The sequence below is a fragment of the Malurus melanocephalus genome, unplaced genomic scaffold (assembly GCF_030028575.1).
Source record: "Malurus melanocephalus ecotype Western Australia unplaced genomic scaffold, MMel_1.1 scaffold_235, whole genome shotgun sequence".
NCBI lineage: Eukaryota > Metazoa > Chordata > Aves > Passeriformes > Maluridae > Malurus > Malurus melanocephalus.
Window position 1 is genome coordinate 973,360 of NW_026623467.1, and position 8,794 is coordinate 982,153.

Here is an 8,794-nt window from a genome sequence, read left to right on the forward strand (position 1 = left end):
CTCTTACTGCAAAATGGCTTCCCCAGGCTTCACACCCTGTGCCTGCCTTGTTTTTTGGGGGAGAAGCACTTCTGCTCTGTTTTTAGCAGCATTTTCCCCTTTTTCTTTTGTGTAATTTTTTGTGCTGCTGCCCAGTCAGGTAAGGAAAGCTCTCATATGTGTCTGTTGCTGGACATGGGGGATGGATTCCCAGGCAGCTTTTGACYTAGGGAATGCTTTTGCTGCTGCTCCCAAAAGCTGATCTTGTCTGCGGGCACACCCAGACATCTCACCACTGTTCCTGGCCTCTCCCAAGGGAGCTCTGCCCTGTGATGCTGCAGRCTATCACCTTTTCTTGGTTGCTCTTTGTTCCCATTATTCAGACAGCAACTCTTTAAATATTCAGAGATCTCTTGACTGGTTTTTCAGCGACTTGTGGAGGAGGAGGTGGCAGCGTTGCTCGCTGGGGCTGCCTCCACACCTAGCTTAGTAGGATGCTATTTCTGATGAGCGATGTTTTCGGGAACTCTGGAGCCCACGGCCCTGACTCCGTACCAGAAGTGGCAGGGGGAAAAGGGTTTAAGGTCTGTTTGTTTTGCTTTTTTGTCCAGACAATAAGCCGGCAAATACTCCCAGTTTGTTTATGTTTGGATAAGGCTGCTCGTGTCCTGTGAAAGGAAAATGACACATCTACTACTTCTCCTGGGGAGAGATGGTGTGAGACAAATGGACTTCTGGTGTGGCTGCCAGAAGCCTCTTGATGCCACATGTGGGATGGCCTGGGCACTGCGGTCCTGATGTGGGGGCATGACAGGGGCACAGATGCCTGGTTTTGTTCTGTTGGTGGCAGTAGGTTGGGACCAGATGCACAGGAAGGRCAGAGCTTGGTCCCCAGTGCCAGTCCTGTGTGGCTGCCTCCTTCTCTCCCATTGGGATGTGGGGCTGTGGACACTGGGAGGTAGCCTCATTAGGCTTCCCATCCAACAAGTTGTTTTTGGAGTCTGTGGGATGTGAACCACAAACTGAAATTCTGCTTTTCTGTGTTTTTCCCAGAAGCTCAGCCCCTCCTGGTGTGGCACTGCATAGGGGAAAGACAGGAGGCATTGGGGTTTGACTGCAGGGCCTTGGGCTCTGCTCAGCTCCCACCAACCCTGACCAGGGCATCAGGTGCCTGATCCCCCCAGGGACACCCAGCTGGTCATGCCTGTGTGTTCCCATCTTTTCTGGTTCTCTCACACCTTCCTGCAACTCATGGGATTGAGCAGCTGCAAACAGGATTGGTGGCAACTCCAAGACTGGGCCAGTGAGGATCAGTGTCCAGCCCCATCCTGGGACTGGCAGAGCCCCYTGCCTCAGCACGAGCCTTGTCTGAGCACAAGGGAGCACAGGATTCATTTGGGGTACCCCACATACAGTCACCCCTTGTCCTGAGGCTGKGTCTCATGGATTTTTGGAGCCTCCTGCCATTGTCCAGCTGCRTGGAGCTGAGGGATGCTGTGCCCTCATCTCCATTCCAGCCCTCTTCTGCAAACCAATCTCATACCCAAGCTGTTTTCAGAGGAGCTGAGCAGCCCATCATGGCAAGTCACAAAAACTACCCCAGAATGGTTTTCTTCTTTTTATTTTATGTTTTTTTAAATCACTCACTCGCAGAAAGCATAACCTGCTTGTCCCATAGCGAAAGGTCAGGGAAGAACAGTGAACTCAAGGCTTGGTGGCCCTGCAACAGGTCAGAAAAGAGGAATTTTCTTGGCTCACAGAGYCTTGGCAATTCCTGGGGTGGCTCTGCTGGCTTCACCCTGGGGCAGGTGCTGTGAGAAAGCGCCAGGAATTCACAGCTCCTCTGCAGTCTGTAACTCCAGCTGGGTCCAACACCCTCTTTCGTGATGTGAAAATTGGTCAGATTTTTTTTTTAAATTTTCTCAAGGTTATTTTTACCTAAAAGTGAAGAAAGAGAAACCTCTCTTCCTATTTTTTTTTTCTGGAGTTTTTGGAAGAAGTAAGAAGGGAAGTGGCTTTCCTCCTTTATTCAGAATTGTCAAATGCAGCCAGAAATTGCCTCCTTCTTCCATTATTTTACTTCTRTTAGCAAATCTTGCCTGTAAATGGGACATTTCTGTATCTATTTTTATTCTGTGGAAATAACCAGTCTCATCTGTGATGTTGTTTCCCCACACACGCTGAGGTTCAGTTGATTTAAATATTTCCAAACAGGCTGGAGACAAGGGAAGCRGCTTCTTGTCACCTGCAGCACCACATTTCTGCAGAACAAAAACATGATGTTTTGAATGAAAAGGCCTGGAAACACTGAAAAATCACTTGAGACGAAAAAATTTGCAAACGAGCAAATCGCCATAATTTCATGCACAGCCACAATTAAAGAAGAGACAGACCTAAAAGTCGAGACAATTTTAGTCTGAAAAAGCCCAACAGATTGCATCTCTGCTTCCTAGTCCAGGGCTTCAAATGCAGCAGCTGTTAAAAGTTGTGTTCAAGTGCTCTACCGGCCCCGAGTGCTGAAATCAAAGGCAGAAAATAAAACTCTGAGCTAACAGGCCAGGAAAGGTATGAAATGGGGACCTCTGTGCCTGAAGGAAAKACACAGGAGGGGTGAACAGCTCTTTCACCCCAGCAATCATCTAATTGAGCCTTCATCTTACCCTACAGCTATTTCCTCTGAATGCAGGGTGTGAGAACAAATTGCATTTTGGGAGCTCTTTGGAAATAGGTTTCTGATGCACCATTGCTAACTCTTACCTAAGACCATGCAGCAGGTTTTGCTTCTGGGAGCTTCTGACCCCAACTGGTTATTGCAGTTGAGCATCCTCAACTGGTTGAGCATCCTCAGCTTATTCTCCTGATGAAGATGAAGGAGACAAAGGTGAATGRTGGAGAGGKGRCTCCCTTGGGAAAARCACCCYCAGGCAGGCATCCATTGCTTGCTTCAGCCTCTGAGGGAGGGYRGGACAGCAGGRAAGAGGTGGGAAGATGCTGTAGAAYCCATGCTGTGCAGATGTGACACTTAGGGACATGACTTAGTGGTGGCCTTGGCAAGGGCAGATTAATTGTTGGACTCGATGATTGCAGAGGTCTGTTGCAACATTCATAATTCTGTGATTCTGAAACATTCCTTTCACCAGCTGCTAAGTGCTGGGATCGGTGTGGGAGTGGTGGCCCAGCCCATAGGGTTTAACTGGAGCAGAGCACTGAAATGCCCCTGAGACCTGGCTCTTGGGTGCTCCTGAAGCTTTTTTTGGAGTCTTGGCTGGTGGTTTGGTGTTGCTCCAGCACATTCCCACTCTCTTACTGTGTCTCCAGCAGCCCCTTTGCAGAAGACCATGCTGGTGTCCCCGGAGAGCTGCCAGTGCCAGCTGCCTCTATAAATATCCCTGGTATAAATTCAGAGAGCTCTGTCCCCGGCAGGCACAGTCCTGCCTCTGATCACGGTGTTGTAGGATGCTGGGCTGGGAAATCACAGGCAATAGAGCACTGCCACAAGAGAAACAGCTTTAAGCCTTGTAAGAAAGCTGACATTTCCCTTTTCAACTGATTAATAAAAGTGATGCAGTGGTGGCTCTCTGGTGCTTCAACATTTCCATTCCCTTGGTCTTACATAAGTCAAATATTTAAACTTTTGTACCAGGACAAGTTGTTTTTAGAAAGCCAGCTAAGCCCCATGTGCACGCCAAAGTGCTGCAGCTCCGTGGCAGTGAGCCTGGAAGCTGGGCTCACATGTCCATGTGTGGGTCAGACCTGGGGCTCATTCTTCCCCTGTTTCATGGAGGAGTCAGCATGAAGATTCCCAGAACACAYCCATTGATTCTGAAGACCCGAGTTTCCCCAGTGGCAGTGGCTGAAGATAGCTCTTACCCCCTGTCCTGGGCAGTAGCAGCAGTGGCATTTTTCAGGCTGACCTAAAAGGACATTTCTTTACACTGTCCTTGCCCAGAATGATTTTCTGTGTCTTTTACATGGTGAGGTCAAGTCCCTGGGAATAATCCTGTTGGATCCAAACCCATGGGAAGAGGAGGGAAGCCTCTCCGTCCTGTGCCTCTCTGACAGCTTCCTGCAATGTTAAAGAGTGTCCTGGAGATGGGCTGCAGCCAGAGCAGCTTTCAGTCCTGACAGCCACATTTTCGACACATATCCACAGCCCAACCGAGAGAATAAAGATTTATTCTTAAAAGGAAAAAAATAGGCACTTTCCTATTTTAAAGGAAAACTCTCACTCCCTTTTGCTCRCTTGCCAAGAGAAATGGCTTGCTGGGGGTTGAGGGAAACTTCTGCTCAGCAYCAGGCAAACACATGAATTCCTTTTCATGTTCCTCTTGGCACATCTCCTTTTAGCACTTGAGTTTTTATCTGGCCAAAGAGCTCGTGGGCAGCAGCGCTTGCAAGTGCTGTCCCTTTCACAGATGATGCTAGTGACCCTGGTGGCTTTGGAATAAGTTTTTGGTGTGTGAGTACCCCCCCAGGGCAGACATATCTAAGCACAGTGATGCCTTTGCATAACAGCAGACTGACAATTATTGGYGTTTGAGCTGGGAATAGCCTGTCTGAAATTGTGACACTCCCATGTCCTGCAGAGCTCAGGCAAAGGTGGGAAGCAGCCCCTTGAGGCAGGTCCATACATGCTGCWCCTCCCTGCAGCTCCAGGGGCTGTGGGGGGAACACTGGTACACGTGTGGATTGCTGRGGAATGTGGGAGCTGTGTCATGGGGAGTGGGAAGGGTGGGAGGAATGACTGTTCTGTGCTTTTATTTATCTCCCTGGTCTCGATGACCAGGCTCACAAAGCAGGATACGCYGCCCTGGAGCCTGGCAAACTGACAAAAATCTACCTGGGAAGGATGCAAACCCCCCCTACTAAAAATATGCAGGCAAAACGACATTTTTCCAAAGCAGAGTTCTGGAATGCTAAACTTGATGGTGATTCATCGAAGGAGGGGGGCACAGTCACTTTATTTTTTTTCCCTGAAGGCRAGCAGGAACAATGTAAATCCCAAATGTTATCCAGCCTACTCCCTCAGCTGCGCTGCTGGGCTTTGAAGCGCCCATCCATAACCCCACAGCCACTGGCTTCCCAAGAAGGCAGACCTGCCACAAAAACAGGAATCCCTTATCGGGCAGCAGGAAATCCTATTTTTATGTGACGTTCAGAATAAAAATAAAAGGGAAATATATGCTCAGTGGGTGCAGGCTAAAATTAAAYCTGGAGTTTCTCCCCTGATCGCTGGCTCCTGCCACTCCCTGGATGGAGAATCTGATGGTGAACAAGAAGGATCCTGCTGTCCCTGGCTGCTCTCAGCAGGATCTGCTCTGCTGTGGGGTATTTCCCCTCTCAGTGAGCTCTGTAAGCGTGGCTTAAATAAATCACCTTGGATCAGTGCTGTGGCCAAGGCCTGTGCCCTGGGCAATCAGGAAGATGTTCCTTTGCCTCGTCTTCATGTGGCTTCTTAGCACCTTTCTCAGCCAAATTCTTCAGTTTGACTGCCCTGTCAACTGCACTGACCAGCTTTCTCTGACCAAAATTTGTGCATCCAGGGCAGTACCACAAGATAGACTGAGGCATCATGAGGGTTTCCAGCTTTGGGTCTGCTCCCCCACAGGGAGGCCTGAATTGGCACATCTGGTCTGGATTTAAGCATTGCTTCACAAAGTTCTTTGGGATCTGTATTTATGAATGAGCCCTAAGCCACAATCCCCAAACCTCTTCCTTTCCTGAAGTCCAACACTGAGAAGTGACTGCCAAAAGAGCACTGTGGCTGTGTRTTTTCATTACCACTGTGATTTGTACAACAAATGCAGCCCATTTGCAGCCACGCTTTTGTTCTTCAACATCTCAGACCTTTGCCAGCTGAAGCCACGCTCAGGGCTTTCCTGTGAGCTGCACCAGCTTCACCATCTCTGTGGGGCAGGGTGGCACTGAGACAAGTCCCACAGGGACAGCGAAGGTGGCCCTGATGGCAGTTTGTCAGCATTTCTGTCAGGCAGCTCCTTTCAGACCTTTCTGTGTTGGACTTTGGACCAAAAGGCTTTTGCTTGGCTTTCAAAGAGCAATTAAACTGTCTCCAGGAAAGTCACTGGGTAAAATGAATCACGAGGTGCAGATTTCTTGGCTGACTGCACTGACATTTTCTCTGTGTATATATATGTGTGTGTGTATAGGTTCAATCTATCTCCTGTCTGTTGGTTTTGTTTTTTTTTTTTCCTGCAACAAAGCTTCACTCTGAGCGTTTGGTTGCAAAACAATATAATGAAAGGTTGTTTCCTTGGAATAAGTATTTGATGGCATTTTCAACCTCTGTCAGGAGAGCAAATCCCAGAAAATATTGAGCAGAGCAGCCTGAGTTAGCCAGACCTGTGCAGATGCTTAGCAGGGCCTTGGCTTGTCAGGTGCAGAGATTGGGAGCAGAATTTCTTCACCTGAGGAGGTCTCCTCCTACTTAGTGAAATTACAGGCAGGTGTGAAAGGGTGGTGGAGAATGGTAACGTTTGGTTGCTGCTGAGAGCCAGTTTGCCTGGAGGGAACAGCCCCGTGAGAATATGTAGGAAATTTGGGGAAGGAGAGGGAGGATGAATGGAGGGAAAGCATTTGGTGACGGTTTTGGATACTCTTGAGTACCTAGGGCTAGAGGGAGCTGCCTGGGTCTCAGCTGTTGTGCCATTTTTAGATGATGGTGTTTTGGTTTTGGAGAGGGTAGAGTTGCAGCATGTGCCACCGATCCTGTGTGCCTGGCCTGGGTAGCTGAATATCTTGAAGTTTAATGTTGCAGCATTGTTTGCTTTTCCTCTCGCACACTGAAGTGGGCATGTGTGGAAAGCTCCTCTCAGCCTTGCCAGCTAATGCAGGCAAGCAATTAAATTGTTTTGGKCAACCCTGTGTGTGACTGAATGCACGTGGCTTGCAGTGGAAAGTGAATGCTTGACAGCTTCAAGTAATGCAAGTCTGTGATCTCTGCTCTGTTGTGTAAGTGCTTCTTGCTTCTGCCCTTTACTGTAACATGAAGTGGTGAAATTTGGCTTAAAGGAGAAGTGATGTGAAATGGTGCCCTGACTGATTTGGAAGAAAACACCAAGCTGCTGTTCCTCCTCTACAGGATTCCTCCTCTACTTTGAACTTCACCATGTTAAAATACCTTGATTGTGCTGAAAAGGTTTTGTGTTGTAAAGCATGACCTTGCAGTTTTGCCCCTTTGCAATCACTGTGACCACTGTCCAGGCTGCTCCTGTGCCAGAGAAGCTGGGAGCCCCTGCCCTTGTCCTTCCCAGGGGTAAAGACTACATACCAGAGGACAAACAGAGCACTGAAATTTATTTTTATTTTACCTTCTGGAGTGGACTAAATTTGCTGACTGTTCATCTTTCGATGAGAGGTGATTTTTGCGAATTAAATTTTAAAATCCTGTGTGGTACAGTGGTGCTCCTGGAGGATATCGTGTATCTGTATTTGATGTTACATCAAGCCTGTGCAATGTTTTTTCTCTTATCTCTGAAAAAGAGAGGCATTTGGAGCCCGGTGAAACCAGAGGTGCATGTGAACCCCTTTGAGCTGGGATTGGGAGGGCTGTGTGAGTGAATCCTCTGCCAAAAACCCCTTGGGTAAGAGGCTTCCTGAGTAAGCACAGCACCTACAGGGAAGGGGAAAACAGAGATATCCCTTTATTTATTCAGTCTGCTTGGCCCACATATTGAACATTTATTGTGACCCCAATAATTGGGAACAGCAGATCCAGGGGGTGCACTGAGGAGAGGAAAGGAGTGGGCATCACATGAAGGCCATTGGAACCCCCATGGCTGCTGCAAACACAGGCTGCTACCAACACAAWGTGCTGGGGACTTTGGGGTTTCAGATGCAAACCTGTGTCTTAGGTCCCCATGTGACATAGGGCAGGTTGGCCCTAAGCAGAACGTGCTGTCCATCTGGTCACTGTCCTCATGTGTGCACAGATGCCTGCAGGTGACAGGGGTTGTGCCACCACAGTGTGAGGCATAAATGCAGAGATCATGGCCCTGGAGATTTTGGCTTTTTTTTTTTGCCTGTGACAGAAACTTATGAGTGTTTCCAGAGTGCRAAAAGCAGTCCTAAAGGTGGGCACCAAAACAGATCCCTCATCCTGAGTGGGGAAGGACTCCCTGTGCTTCACTCACCTGCTGCCTCAGCTGGTGCACTTGAGTTTCTTGAACCTGATCCCCATTTCACATTCAGCAAAAGAGAACAAATTTCGCAACACAACATGTTTAGGAGAGGAGGGGAAAAAAATTTGTTAGTCCTTCCTTTTTGAGATGTTTTGAGAGTCAAATTTTTATCAGAGGGAAAAAAACTCAACCAAAAACTCAAAACAGGAAACTCTTATCAGCTTGCCAGGAAGCTCTATTGCTTTGTGGAAGTGTTACCCTACGGTCATTGCTACTTTCAGTAGCTGTTTGTGAGTAATTTATGGCTTTAAGATGGGCGTCAATCTTCCACGCAAGCAGGGGAGAGGCCCTAAAGCTGGAAGGAGTAGTGGTAGGAATAGAGGGTGGAGGGGAAATACCAAGGAACAGGATTTGTATTATCTCACTACATATATTTACAACGATAAGATTTTCATTGTCTTCTATGGTAAATTATGATCCTGTTTTTGTTCTGTATTTGGATCAGGAAAAAGCAAATCTGTGTCTTCAAAAAATGCACAGGCTTAGTKTTCAGTGACTGTTATTCAGCAGAAGTAATTGAGGGACTTGGGATAATACGTAATTTCTTGGCAGGAGAATTTCTAAATTATTGCCTTATGGAGTTCTGTGTGCTTGAATTCTAAATGTATGCCGGTGTC